Source organism: Alligator mississippiensis, chromosome 5 (assembly GCF_030867095.1).
Source record: "Alligator mississippiensis isolate rAllMis1 chromosome 5, rAllMis1, whole genome shotgun sequence".
Classification (NCBI taxonomy): domain Eukaryota; kingdom Metazoa; phylum Chordata; order Crocodylia; family Alligatoridae; genus Alligator; species Alligator mississippiensis.
In genome coordinates this window covers 27,209,050-27,223,569 of record NC_081828.1, presented here as the reverse complement: position 1 = coordinate 27,223,569, position 14,520 = coordinate 27,209,050, and positions in this window count along the sequence as shown.

The following is a 14,520-nucleotide window of genomic DNA, read 5'->3' as shown; positions in this document are numbered from 1 at the left end:
AGAGATTTAGGTTTGAACAGTTTATTGAACTTCTGTATCTGATATCCTCCCAACTCAAGTTGGGTCGCAGTCCATTGGCATCCCAGGTGCCTTTGTGCCTCCCCCCGCTACTCTCCTCTTGCAGGGAGATGCATTTACCTCAGCTGTTCAGCTGGCCCTGCCACTGAGCTATCACAGGGAGAAGGGAAGGGAAGGAAGTGTCTGTAATTCAGTATTTTTCTATCTTTATATAATGTCCCTGAGGATCCTGAATTGGGCACATTCAAGAAGTTGAAGCATGAGACAGATGGAGGTGGGAATGATACAGCAGCTCAGAGCTAGGGTCAGCTTTGGCTCTGCTTGATTAGCTTGCTAGGTCCCTGTGTGAGTGCAGGGCGCTGGCCTGGGCTCACTCCTGCCGCTGCTACTGCTGCTGCCACCTCCTCTTCCTCCTCCTCTCCTCCCCTTCTCCTCGCCCTCCTGCCCAGCATTTCCCTTTCTTCCCTGCAGGGGAAATCCTTTTTGCTTACTAGGAGCTCAATAGCCACTGTTCAGTAAGGGAGGGGCACAGGGGATGCCAGAAACACTGAGAATTAAATGTGCAGCAGCTGCCAAGCTCCCCTACTCCACCTGACATCCTACCCCCCTGCAGCATGCCCGCACCCTGCAGAGGAGGGCTGGGAGTGGGGCTAGTGCAAGCTGCCACCCCCCTCAGCCCTCTACTAACACCAGGTTGGGGGGCAGGAATCATGAATGTAGAAGTTTGTGCATGGAGAGAAAAGCCACTGCAGGGCTACAGGACTGTCCCTGCTTTTGAGCCAGGAATAGGGGAGGAGGGTTTGCAGCCAGCCTGGGCTGTGAGGCAGTTGAGCTCATCCCAGAGGTGGCACCAAGAGACAGAGGTGCAGCCCACACCAGCCCACAGCATCCTGCCCTACACAGCCTGCGAGTGCAGCTCCCTGCATGGGTCCCACCTGTAAAGCCATGCTGAGAGCAGTGCCAGCAACTGCAGGCACAGCAGTACATGGGCCATTGCTCAGACAGTGAGCAGGAAAAAGCTCCTTGGAGCAAGGCAGGATCCAGGATTCTAGATAGTATAGGACCTTGCCCTGCCTTGTCTTTGGGATAGTGATGAGCTCTCATAGACCTTCCCTTCCTCGTGTGCTTTGCCCTACAGCTGGTTCTCTGAGGGCCAGATCTTACCCCAGGCCAGCAAAGGATACTTATGGGAATGAAACATCCTCCAAGGGACCCAATCCTTCCTTCTGTGGAGCATCCCTCCCCCTGCCATCACCAGCCTGGCTGCTGGGTGAGCACTCTGGGACTCCCCTGGAAACCTAGGTCTGGGCATGGGGGACAGGGGTTGGGGCTCAGCTGTGCTTGGCAGCCAATCGGGGGTGGCTCACCTGCTCGGCTTTGCTTAGGAGTCTCTGGCAGCCCAGGGAGCCTGTGAGGCATGCTCAGAAGTGTGCAAAAGCACCCCCAACCTGCTGGCCTTGGCCAGCGCAGATAGCCTCCATGCTTCTCCCTCCCCACCCCATCCCCTATCAAAGGGTGATTTCTGTGCTGCTCATTCCTGAACTAACCTAGTCTGCTTAGAGAAAGCCATATAAGTTAGTTCAAATCCACCTCAAGATTCTTGAATGTCTGCACCTAGCATCATTCATTGTCAGGAAGCTCCACTTCTGATAGGGCAGAATCATTCTGATGGGTTAGGCTGGCAGAAAATTGGCCGGAGGACTTTGCAGCAGCTCTGGGCCAGACCCAATCAACAGGCCATATGTTTAGTTCCTACACCTTAACCAGACTACTGTGTGTACATGTTCCCAGGTGTAATGTCAATGGGACCATATCTGCAAACATAAATGAGTGACATTCAATTATGTTCATAGGCAATGTTGTAAAAACCACAAAGGAAAGTATTTTACTGAACTAGCACAGTGTGCAATTCTTTACTTATAATCAATTTTTCTTTATATAGGAGTATGGTATTTTGTGTTCATATTTGCTTTTCTAATTGGACAGAATAGCTGGTAATGTGTACTGTTTGTCTCTTTCAAGCAGCTGATTTTTGAGAAAAGACCAGAGTGAAAGAAATTGGCTAATAGGATATCAACTTATTTTCTTTAAGAAGTCTCTTTGTTGAAAACAAAAGTCTCAGTTTCCAGCAATTCAGTAACATCCTGAAGTTCTTGCTCATACCTGCTCTGCTGAATTTTGTCTGAGTAAAGCTGAGCATTGGCTTCAGTATACAGCCCATTGTGTGTAGTGTATGCTACTTCCTTCTCTTCATATCATCAGCGGTTATGTATTGCATTTAATAAGCATCTCTTTAAAGAATCAACATTTACTGCTTGTTTTTCAAAAGTGGTATCGAAGGCATCACAAATGTGTTTGTTATGTGAATAAAGGGAATAAATTTGTACCTCACAGTGGTAACATTGGCAAATATTCTCTTAGTATCTACTCTGTGCTAAACTTGCCTGTGAACAGCACATGTTTCTAGCTTCAACTTGGATTAAAGTGTTTTAGGTTGCCCTACTTTCAATATTAGTAGTGCATGATGTGGTTAACATATATGTTAAGCTAAATTTAGCTTAACAGTAAAAATTTTTAATATTTTGCACTTGATATTGTCCAAGAAAGTATCATTTTCAACCAAGAAAAACATCACATTACTTATATAACATGCAACCTAGTGGTTAGTAAACTTCTATTATTCCAAGTCTGTGCAACATTGCAGAAAATGGACTTTTTACCTCTCTGCTCCTTTTAACTGGGACCATTCATGGAGGTCCTAGGAAGGTATTACCATTTATGTATCTGGAATAAATTTCTCCTTAAAGAATACAATGTTAGAAGAGCATGTTTTATGAATGGTGAAGTTATACTTTTAACAGGTTTTCTTTGCATGAAGGGCCAAATTCTGAAGAAAATAGCTGAAATTGTGGAAGTAACAGTATGAGACAGAAGCATGAAATAAAGGAAACAGTACATGCCATGCTCCAGCTCACTCAGTAAATGTTTAGCATGATAGCTGAAAGCAGATATAATAATTCAGAGACTGAAATACATAAGTTTGTTGTATAACTGAATCATTATTAAAGCCCAAGTCTAGATATTATGAGAAAAAAATAATCAAGTAATTATTCACAACTAATAAGACATTTCATATTCCTGTGACAGACTCGCATTAAATGTTCTCTCCCTCCCTTGCACTCCTAATGCATTTTTCAGAAGAGCTGTATATTAAAAACAGTACATTTTTACTAGGTATTTAGAATGTTGGATATAAATAATCAGGTTAGATAAATTATCTCATTTCATCTCTTCAAATTTTATCTTTTCTTGTCATACATAAAAACATTTAGCTTATTTTTTCCGCACCAGCAAAATATATCACTTCCCTTTTCTGTCTGTGTAACAGAAATATAGGGAATTGTTAAAGTAGTGACAACATTGTGATCTGCTTAAAAACAATACAAAGCTTGGGATAATATAAAGACAATCAGGACTCATAGTAGAGATGATATCTTTTATTAGACCAACAAGATTTTTGCAAAAAAAATCTTTAATTGCAAGCTTTCAGGCACAAACACCCTTCTCTGGGCAGTCAGTTCATAGCTGGTATGAAGCCTCTGGACATACCAGCTTCATACCAGTTAAGAACTGATTGCCCAGAGTTTTCCATCTATTGACTCCTCTGTGAAATCCTATGAAATATGAACTTTCATTTCTCCCCAGGAGAACGTTTACGGTCTTTTCTCCAATGCCTGATGAAGGGTGTTTGTGCCCGAAAGCTTGCAATTAAAGACTATTTTTTTTGCAAAAATCTTTGTTGGTCTAATAAAAGATATCATTTCTGCTATGAGTCCTGATTGCCTTTTCCTCTAGATCAATACAGCTACAACCTGGATACCTGGGATAATATAAAATATTCAACCATAAGAGATTAATTTATGAAATGTAAAATTAAAGGAAATAGTTTCTAGGAGTCTGTTTTGGTAAGAGGCATTTCACTAACGCGTTATCTTACATTTCTCTCTTAGTTTTTATACTTGGGTAACATTTTTTTTCCTAAGATTTTAAAGTACTTAGACATGGGTGAATTTCATATCCATGACAATATCTATTTATCCACTAATAAACTACTTGTCATTATATTGGTGTATCTATTTTTATATTTTCACACTGAAATGATCATTTTGGTTTTCTGTTTCCATGGGGGGAGAGGGGCAGCATTAAACTAGTTTCCTTGGTTGTCACGTGATGAGTAAAATGTTTTTGTTAAAAATATGAAAACTCCTGGCTATTTTCAGTTGGACTCACTGTCCATGTTCACACATCACGAGACAGAGGTTGTAATAGAAACTAGGTCCTTACTGTCAGAGTTACATGGTATGTATCAGTTAGTCTGGGTCAGACTCTTCCCCAGCTGAGGCCTGTGAGCAATTGCCAGAGAAGCAAACTTTCTCAACTGAGTAGTCAGTGTAGAACCTTGTGCTGAGCTCTTCTCCAGGCCTTTGGTTTGTATGTCTTTGCTGTCTTTGGTTCTTTACCCTTGGCTGGTATCTTGGTTTCAGACTTTGTTCCTAACCGATGGATTGGAGTGACCAGGCCCAAAAATCTTAGGATCATAGACAAATAGGTTTGGAAGGGATCTCATGAGGTCATTTAGTCATTTAGTCTCCTGTCCAAGGCAGGATCATTCCTGACTAAAATCTTCCCAATCAAGTGTCTGTCTAACCTGCTTTTATAAATTTCCAGGGATGGAGATTCCATAACTCCTTTAGGTAGCCTGTACTTACCTTATCTCCACCTAAATGTTCAGCTGCAGTTTGAGGATGCTGCTTCTAGTACTGTCTTTTATGGTTACAAAGTATAGTCTATCTCCCATCTCTTCTAATCACCCTTCAGGTACTTGAAGGCTGTATTCAAATCCCCCCACAGTTTTCACATCTCCAGACTAAATAATCCTAATTCTATAATTTTACACTTTGTTTTATAATTACACAAGTATGTTAATGTTTGAGGCTAGCTTCTATATATAATATTAGTGAAAATAATGTGGACAGAATAAGATCCTCAGCTGGTATGAATTCACATATTCCCAACTGTAATTAATGAACTTTTGCTATTTTCCAACAGCAGAGGATCTTACTCAGTGTCCAGATATTCACTGTGACCTGTGGATCCAGTGAGGTGATAGCTGAAAACAATCTCTAAGTGTAACTTAAGGCAACTATCAACAGACAGTAGTGAGTGATTAAGCAAAGGACCAGATAAGCTAGAAGTAGGCCATCAATGTTTTTTTTCTGTTAGGGGTTTTTTTCACCCACAACTCAGTGTATTCAGTTGCAAGTGACACAACAAATATGCTTCCCCTGAGATATATAGTTGCAGAATATATAAATGTAGGCTTCTTCAGAATATATGTAATCAGGCATAGAGTCCCAGTCACTTTAAGAATATGGTTGTGCAGCTCAGAGCATTTCCAATAATGTAATATGCTTTGTAAGGCATCTTCATATCCTTTCTTGGTGACCAGTGGACAAATGTATTTATTCAATCTGTATTTTTAATAATTAAAAGATGGGACAGGGAAACATGGGTTAGAGCTTTAGGATAATTCAGTTCTCACCTCCCCAACTGAAATCTTTCTACTATTTGAACTGCTCATTAAGGAAGTCAGATGCAAATGGAAGTCAGGTGCTGCTACTTAACATGTACAGGTCTATGTACTAGGGCTGTGCAAAATTTCAGCAGCCGTTTCATTTTGGAGGTGTTTTGAGCCATTTTGGCACCTGAAACACCAAAATCCAAATTGAAACGGAAGGCTCATAAACATCTCCAAAACGAAACAAGGCATCTGAAACTTTTCAGAAATGTTTAGGAAAATTTTGGAGTTTTGGAGCCAGGCTTGCAGGGAAACAGGTGTATGCTGCTTCCCTGCCATGTGACTCAGCTCTGCAGGGAGCAGAGATCTGCGCCGGGGGTCTCCTTGTCACCACTGCCCACCGCACACTGCCCCAGCGATTCAGGGCTGCACAGGGTGGGTAGTGGCCGTGAGGAAACCCCGACATGGATCTCTGCTTCCTGCGGAGCTGAGTCGCACAGCAGGGACCAGCAGGCTTGCTCGCCACTCTGCACTGCTTCCTTGCCCTGTAACCCAGTGTGACAGGGATCAGAGATCTCCGTGGGGGTCTCCTTGCTTGCACGGAGGGAAGCAGCTTTCCCCCTCCCCTGGACAAACCACCCACAGCCCTGTCCTGCTCCTGCTGGGGCCCTGCAGCCCCCCGGTCCCAAGCCCCGCCTGGCTGGGTAGGACTGTGCGAAGCTTGCAGCCCATTAAAAACAGATTCTGAGGAGATTCGGCCGAAACGAAACAGGACAGTGATCTGAAAAACCGAAACAAATCGCTGTCCTTTGAAATGGCTGAATCCGAAGCCGAATCGAAACAGCCATTTTGCACAGGCTTAATACGTACCTTTTCACTGCAACCATGTAAATCAAATTTGAAAGCAATAACTCTGGTTGTGCAAGCCACAGTAGTATCAGTTAAATGTGTGGCTGGAAAGAATATATGTTCGCATTATTGCTTGACCCATACTTGAAGGGCAGCATTGAAACCATAATTCTACTAAGCAAAGTCATGGATCAATGAGGAGATGGTCGTAAAAAGAAAATGTGGCGGACTAGTTCAGCCTCCTTCTGTCCAACATCCTGACCAGCTCAAAATACAGTTTTTTCCCCTCCCAAAATATTCCTCATAAATCTCCTTCATAAATTCTGACTCCAGGTTATATAAATGAAAAAAACCCTTTTTTTCCTAAATGAATAAATAACCGTATATTGATGCCAAACATTTCATTTTTTTAATGTATTGGTCTATGTATTTTATACCATCAAGATCGCAGAATCTGAAAAAAAGATACGTTCAGATATTTCCATAGATGTAGAAGGGCTACTTCAACACCCTTCTTTACATTTTTGTTATAGTGCTGTTCTCAATGTCTCTGAAAGGTAAATAATACATGACAAAATCTACTGAAGTTATGGAACCTTTGACTAGTATTTTTCTTTAAATATTAAAGATTATTTTTGAAGTTGTTTGAACTATGCACAGTTGCACACAACAATTTCCCTGTTAGAAGGGAAATATGCCATCCTCAGCCACTTTTTCTTTGAAGTCCGTGCATACTAATGTTATGTAGAATTTCTTATTAACTGTGGTAGTTCAGAGTAAACTATACACAATTACTGTACTTATTATTTAATTCTGAATTAAAGGTCCACCTCACAAATATTCTTGCTTTACGCTTGCTTATGCAACTCTCAGTATGCTTCTAAACCATTTCTTTTACATTATGGATGACTTAAGCAATACCAAAAATTAAACACATAAGCATAAGTACATAAATAGAAAGGTTCTGTGAGTATTTTCTTCAACAGATACTTTACAACGTTGGAAAATTTCCCAAATAAAAAGCTTATATTGATTTTGATAAAGGCAGGTGCAGGACTTGCAGTCTTTTCTTTAGGTCCTTAAAACGTGAACAAATAGTCCTCTGAAAAGGCGAGTTAAGACGAACACAATAATTGTTTTAAATAAACTTTTAAAATGGCATATAGCTTGATAGAAGCTGCATTTTAGCAGTGTGTCACAGCAAGAATGTGTAACCAACCAATTCCCTCAAGATGCTCCAGTGATGCAATGATCTGGTATGAGCTTTTTGTATGCCTCTAGGAGAGGGGCCATCATATTGATTTTAGCAGCATCCCATTATAGTGTAAATTTTACAGTGGGGCACATTACAAGTCCTTTTTTGAGGGAAACACCTATTCTCTAACCTGGGAATACATCACTCCAACACTTCTAAGATACAGCTTATTCACATTTGGGATCTGGATTCATTATTGTTGATGAACTCATATTTATTATGAAACAAGATTAATGGATAAACAGTTTGATGAATTAGTGGGGGGAAGGGAGCCTTGGAATTCCAGATGTAGCTCTGGGACTTCGCTTGAATGCAGTAACTGGCAACACTTAATCATTCTATGTGGAAGACTCTAAGTATTGGTAGAGTGCCAATATTGAAAAGATGGTGGTTGAAGAGTGCACTTTGAGTCAGTGAAGGGCAAGAAATTGATTTAATTGATAGAGGGGTCTGTTTTATGATAAGATAAGACTAGAAATATATAGTGTGCTATCTGTATACATATTGATAGACTTACTAACTATAGATATGTTCTCAGTGGGATGGGCTATACTACTGCATTATTTTCTAATGATCTATATTTCTAATGATCACTCTAATGATCACTGGTTTCATACTTTAAAAAAACCTTGAAATACATCAGGTTCTATGGTACTAAGTGTATTATAAAAATATACGTTGTATAGAAGAAGCAAATAGAATGGAGCCTGACTAATGAAAACTGGATATAGTGAAACTCAGTTTAATACAGCAAAAATCCCAAAATGAAGTGGAACACAAATCTCAGCTTGCTTCAATGGATATTAGTTGACTTCCTTTCTGCTTATAGTGATGTTTTTCATATTGTGTCTGGGAAAAATAAACAAAGGAAAAGTCTTTATAAATAGGTACAGATCTCATGCTTTTCAGTAGTTACAAAGCTGATCCACAGATACTCCTGCAGTTAATGACATAGGTAGTCCTCTCCTGTGCCTTCAGTGCAGAGCAGAGAGGATTACATGGGTACATGGGTGGGGAGGAGTATTGTGGCCTTCTACCACCCATTGGGAATTTCCTGTGAATACGGAGCAAGTGAAAATCTAGTCAAGAACAAGTTTTGGCTTATTATTTTATTATAGAAAGTGAATGAACCGAATAATGAATCCTTGCCATTTAAGCCAACCATAATGAATGGCAAATGATGTGCTGATTAGAAAATGCTTATAGGAAAATGTGAATTACTGATACAATATACTTGCGTATAGCAGAATACTGCATCTGGGAGCTAATTAGATATTGCATTGTTTGGGACGGGATAGGAGAAGCAAACAGGAAAGAATCTAAACTTTGAAACTTTGCCAATATCATTCTTTCAATACTTAGTTACACAGGTAAGAAAGAAGGCACCTTTTATCTATGAAATGGAGGAAATTGAGCTATTAAAGGAGAATTAATATTACAACCTGATGACAACAGCTAGTGTATAGGCTTGTCTGGCATTCCCACACACATTTCTGTTTGACAGGACATCAGGTAAAATAGATGGCCAAAATGAAAAAAAAACCTCTGTCTTTATCATGGTATGATCCAACAGCCAAACACGATGAGCCAAATAGCTTGGCAGAAACACATGGATGCCACCCAGGTTTAGAATATCTCTATTAACTTAATCCAAGAAGAGAAGAGATGTTTTCATAGCCAGCTCAATAATTAATAATAACAAGGCTATTGGATCACAGACCTAACCAAAAGCCTAGCCTTGTTTTTTCTTTTGTTTTGTTTTGTTTGTTTTCTTGGTGCGGCCTGTTTAACAATCTGTAAAGCCAGATCCTAAGGTGTTAACAGGACATCAGACTGATGTAATGTGAACTATTATAATCTGATATCGACACCTTGATTGACAGTATTTTCTGAATTTATTTGGTTTTTAAAAAAAAATGGGAGACTTTGTTTTAAGATGAAGAGGGAATTGATAACAAACACCCATGCCCTGAATTATCCTAGGTAATTAGTGAGTGCCAGGGGAGGGGAAGAGAGGAAAACAATGTTTTTATTACTGCAGAGGATGGGCGTAGGTAATAAAGATCTAGTGTGTGTCTACTTACAATGAAGTCTTAAAATAAAAAACAAACTTTATTATAAGGACATGAAATTTCAAATGAAAGTATAATTGGCTTGCTTCATTTTAAGACTGCATTACTGAGCTAAAACATTATTGTTGTAACTTTATTACAAACATTTAAAATTGATCTTATTGTAAAGCAGTTTTAATTCTCTCTTGCTCTCATTCTCATTATTTGGCCTGCTATCCCCCTCAGTGCCTCATTGGCCTAGAAATGGCTTTCTATCTCTATTCCTCTTGCTACTTCTGTTCTGTTGAGTAGCACATTCTCTGCCTCTCTTGTATAGGCTCTTCACAGTTCCTTTCATAACCAGTTCAATTATCACACGCACAGAACTCTTTTTTTCCTTGAGTAGCTTTTCTAATTTTGGAACTTTCAGTCCCTAGCCAGTAGACTAATGAAGACTAGTTGGTCTTGCAACCGATACTCAAAGTAAAAGAGTTTTGCTAGCTATTTTCTGTATTCACTGTGGGTAAAAAATCATCCCAATTCTGAAGGCCTGCAAAAGGCCCTATCATTATTTAAGCCCTCAGGGCCTAATTCACTACTTTGTTTTATGCCAGCGTAACTCACATTGGAGTAATACTGTGGTGGATCAGTGAAATTAATTCAAATGCATAAAGCACGACTAGTTGGATTCTATACGAGTCAAGCTCAGGGAAACGGGGAAAGCAAAATCTCCCTTGCTAACCTGAGTCCACAGGGTTGCAATGCCACTTTCTACTTTAGAAGAACACCTTCTGTCATTTTGTCACTTGCCTGGGAATTAGGTCAGTGGAGATAATGCAGAAATTCTGTACCAAGCATGTATAATGCCTCTATTTCCCCTATACCACATCAGCTTATATAGGCCTGTGTGGAGACCAATTTTTGGGTCCTTAGGAATATAGATGGCCTCTGCTCTGTCAGCAGCTCCTACGCAGAGGACCACCAGTCTTTCAGGTCAAGAGGAATTTTACTATTAATGCAAAACTTATATGGGCCTCAGGTACAGGATGAAGGCTTGCACAGGCAGGCACTCAGGCCTGGGTGAATTTCACTTTTGTGCCAAAGCCTGGACCTACTGAGCATCAATGTGTTTCTTACACTGACTTCTGAGAGACTAGAATTTTGGTCCTATGAAAAGTTGCAGTATTACTATGGCAACACCATTTACTTGGATTCTTGATGTTATGATTATGGAAAATTAATAGCAGATTAATGTAGCAGGGCAATGGATAGGCAGTTTGGTATAAATATAAATAAAATTATAAACATCAACACATAACTACTGTAGATAATAAACACTTTAGTGGCTCTGCTATCATTCAGAGTGAACTGGATCCCTTAAGGTTCAAAATCCTACATTGAGGACTACAATATCTGGATACTGAGCATATCACCGCTATTTGTCTCTGTTCAGACTTTATACCAATGTCACTGTGGTTGAAGTAATGCTCCAAATGCATTGTAATTTGATGGGAAAGATGCTACTTTTTCTTTGTTTTATTAGACTATGCTTTTTATATCTTTGCAAAGTACATTGTCAGCCTGAGGATTACATTATTTGTTGCACTGGAGAGTAAAATGAGCATGAGCTTATTATCTAAAAGGTAGTTTTAGTTTACAAACTACATACTGAAAAGCCAGCATTGGACAATCTGCAGAACACAAAGCTCTATGAATAACCAAATAACATACCCAGCAGGAAGAAATGTTACCGCAGCCTGGGGAAGTATGACAAGGCAGGTTACTGGAGATACCTGGTCAGGTGTATTTAAAATACATAAGTGAATAAGTCTCTGCAAGACAGACCCCAAATAGGAAAACCAGAAATTTAGATGAAAGAGGGAGAAGTCAAACCTAACCTCCCTGTAAATCAAGGATTTAAAGCTTGCAACATAATCAGCAAAACAGACCGCTGATACTACCATCTAATGAGCCAGTTCAAAATTGAAGAATTTCACAGCAACCATTTTAAATGTATTGAAACAAGTGAGCAGCCACAAAGTTCTTTTAAGTGAATGAACTAGAATTTAACATCCCTAGATTATGTTAACATCCCCTTTACATTCCATATGGGAGACCCGGAGGAAGACATGTCTACTGAGAAGAAAAAGTGGGGGAACTTGGGGAACAAGTTGCCAAAGTAACATCAAGCTCTTTGGATTTCCCTAGAGTTAAGAAGGCTCAGCCTCTATGGTGCAGTTTGGAAAATGTCTCCCAGCATGGCTTTCAAATTACACCCTGTCTCCCCTCCTAATTAAAGAAGTGAACTGCAACTACAATAGATACATTGAGGGCAGATGTTAAAAAGTGTGGGAAAACTATTGCTAATTTGGCATGGAACTAACCAACCATCTGTACAGTAGTAACAACGTATTTCACTTATTTCAAGACCTGCAAAGTAAACACAGTGTCTGCAACTTTGGTCCTGTTTCTTTACCTACTTTCAGCTATGCAGAATAGCACCTGCATTTAATATTCAAATCAGAGAATGCTTCGCCAATTAACACCCTCCTACTTAATCCAAGACAAGCTTCTTCACATTCTTTATCTAAAGCTGTCCTGGCTAACACTCTACTCTGACTACACCAAATAGATAAAAGGCTAATTGCAAAATCTAAATGGAGGTGGGAGGAACTTAACAATTAAAATCTTTCTCAAAGACTATGAAATATATTTGAAAAATATTAAGACTGTCACTGATGGCTGCGGATTTCCTGTGTATTCATTTTCATCAGTGAGATAGCTGGTAACTGGGGGAAGGGAGGGAGGGAATACCTCTTGGAACAATCGTGATACAATCAGTGGCTCAGAAGTAAGGCAAAGAGGTTTAGAGTTTTAGTCATTTTATAGGATAGTGGAGACCAACATTTTGGACAGGCGTGCCAGAAGCTAAGCCCTGCACTCTCCTGAGTGCCATTCTGATTTCCTTCCCCTGTATGGTCTGCTGCTCTGCTTTCCACTCCATTTTCTGTGCTCCCTGTCTGATCTACTGCTCTGCTTTCTGGTCCCTGCTCTATCTGCCACAGTTCTCTTTGCTTCCTCTCTGATCTACTAGTGCCACACACGAAGGTTGCCTGTGCCACTTCTACTGAGTACTATTTCATGGGACTTCTGCTAAAGAGTTGGGGGACTTGACATTTTATCCATTAAGGGATAGTTTGTTAGGGACTATTAATTCTTGAACAGGTTTGATCAGAAGACAGCAAAAGAGTGACTGCAATCCTTAGGAGGAACTGTTCTGGGGAGACAGGAAAATCCCTACCCAGGGGGAGAAAAAAAAAGACAAAAGTTTTATAATAGCTTGTAAAACCAGAGATCCTGAGCATAGCTAGGGGGACACATGGAGATATTGTGAAAGCTTTGACAGCAAATAAAAAGATGGGGCATGATCTTGTAGCAAGGAGCTCTTTAATTAACTGGGAGGTCAGCCATTGTCAAAGAAAGCTGCCTTGGACCTGGAAAAGAATGATCTAGAACGTCTTAGAGGATTCTGAAATAAGCCTAGAGTAAGAAAACTGAGGAAGGGAAATGCAAGTGTTTTATATGGATCTCTTTGTTATCTGATATATTTATTTAGCTTTGTGGATTTCTTCTGTTATTTAAAGACTAGTGTATTTTTAAGCTTATCTATTTGTCTGCTTTCAACTGTTGGGATTTTGAAGCGTGAACTGGAAACCCTAAGCACTCATGTAGGTAGACCTATTGGGAAAGAAGCTTAAACTCTGGTTGTATTTTCAGAATCAGCACTGGTCTTGGGGCTAGGACAAGTAGGCGAGGAGCATGAACGGGTAGAAAAAAGCGCTATATAGGGCGTGTCTACATATACTTTTATGTGCGCCTAAAACTTAATGTGCATTTGCCTAACGTGCATTAAGGCGATTTAGGCGTGCATCTACACTTGCCCGCACTAAGGTGCATTAATGCCGTGTGCAGATTGATTTAAGACTAAAGTTAGTCCCAATTCAGTTGCATTAACACTGTGTCTATTGCCTTAGTGCAGCTACATGTGTGTTTAGAAGCTTTAGTTATGTGTGCCTAAATTTCATACTCGCTTTGCTAATGTCCCCGTCGTCTTGCTGGATTGCACGAAGCTGGTATGTAGCTAGACTTAGGGCACTGGGTCTGACCTGGCACATGGCTTCAGACCTGGTGTGCCAAGTCTGACCCTACAAATTACTGACTCTGGAGCCATGTGCTGGGTCGGATGCAGCGTGCTGAGTCTGGGACCGCAAACCACGTCTGGAGTCATGTGCTGGGTCCGAGCCTGTACACTGCCTCTGGGGCTGTGCGCTGAGCCTGAGCCCATGTGGCAAGCTTTGGGCCATGTGCTAGCTCTGGAGCTGTGTCAAGTCTGACCCAATGTGCTGCCTCTGGGGCTGTGTGTTGAACCTGGGACTCTGAAAGGGGTATGAGTACAGCACTATAACAGTGATAGCTGATAGCTGCTGAAGCAATGCCACAGAGCAGTTGCTCTCAAGGCAGAACCAGTCCCCAGCTATCTGCCAGCTTACAGAGCTGCAAATATGGTGTAAGGTGGTCCTGCTAGGAAAGGAATCTGCTGCTAAGACAGACAATTAAAAGGGCTATGGAGACAGAGTCCAAATTGAGCCCCATAGTACTATAATTTTTGCATATAGCACACTCCATATATAGTACACATTTTGATTTTGAAGGAGAGTTTGAAGAAAAAAAAATCTATGCTGGAGGTAAATGAGTGGCAGCAACTAGGG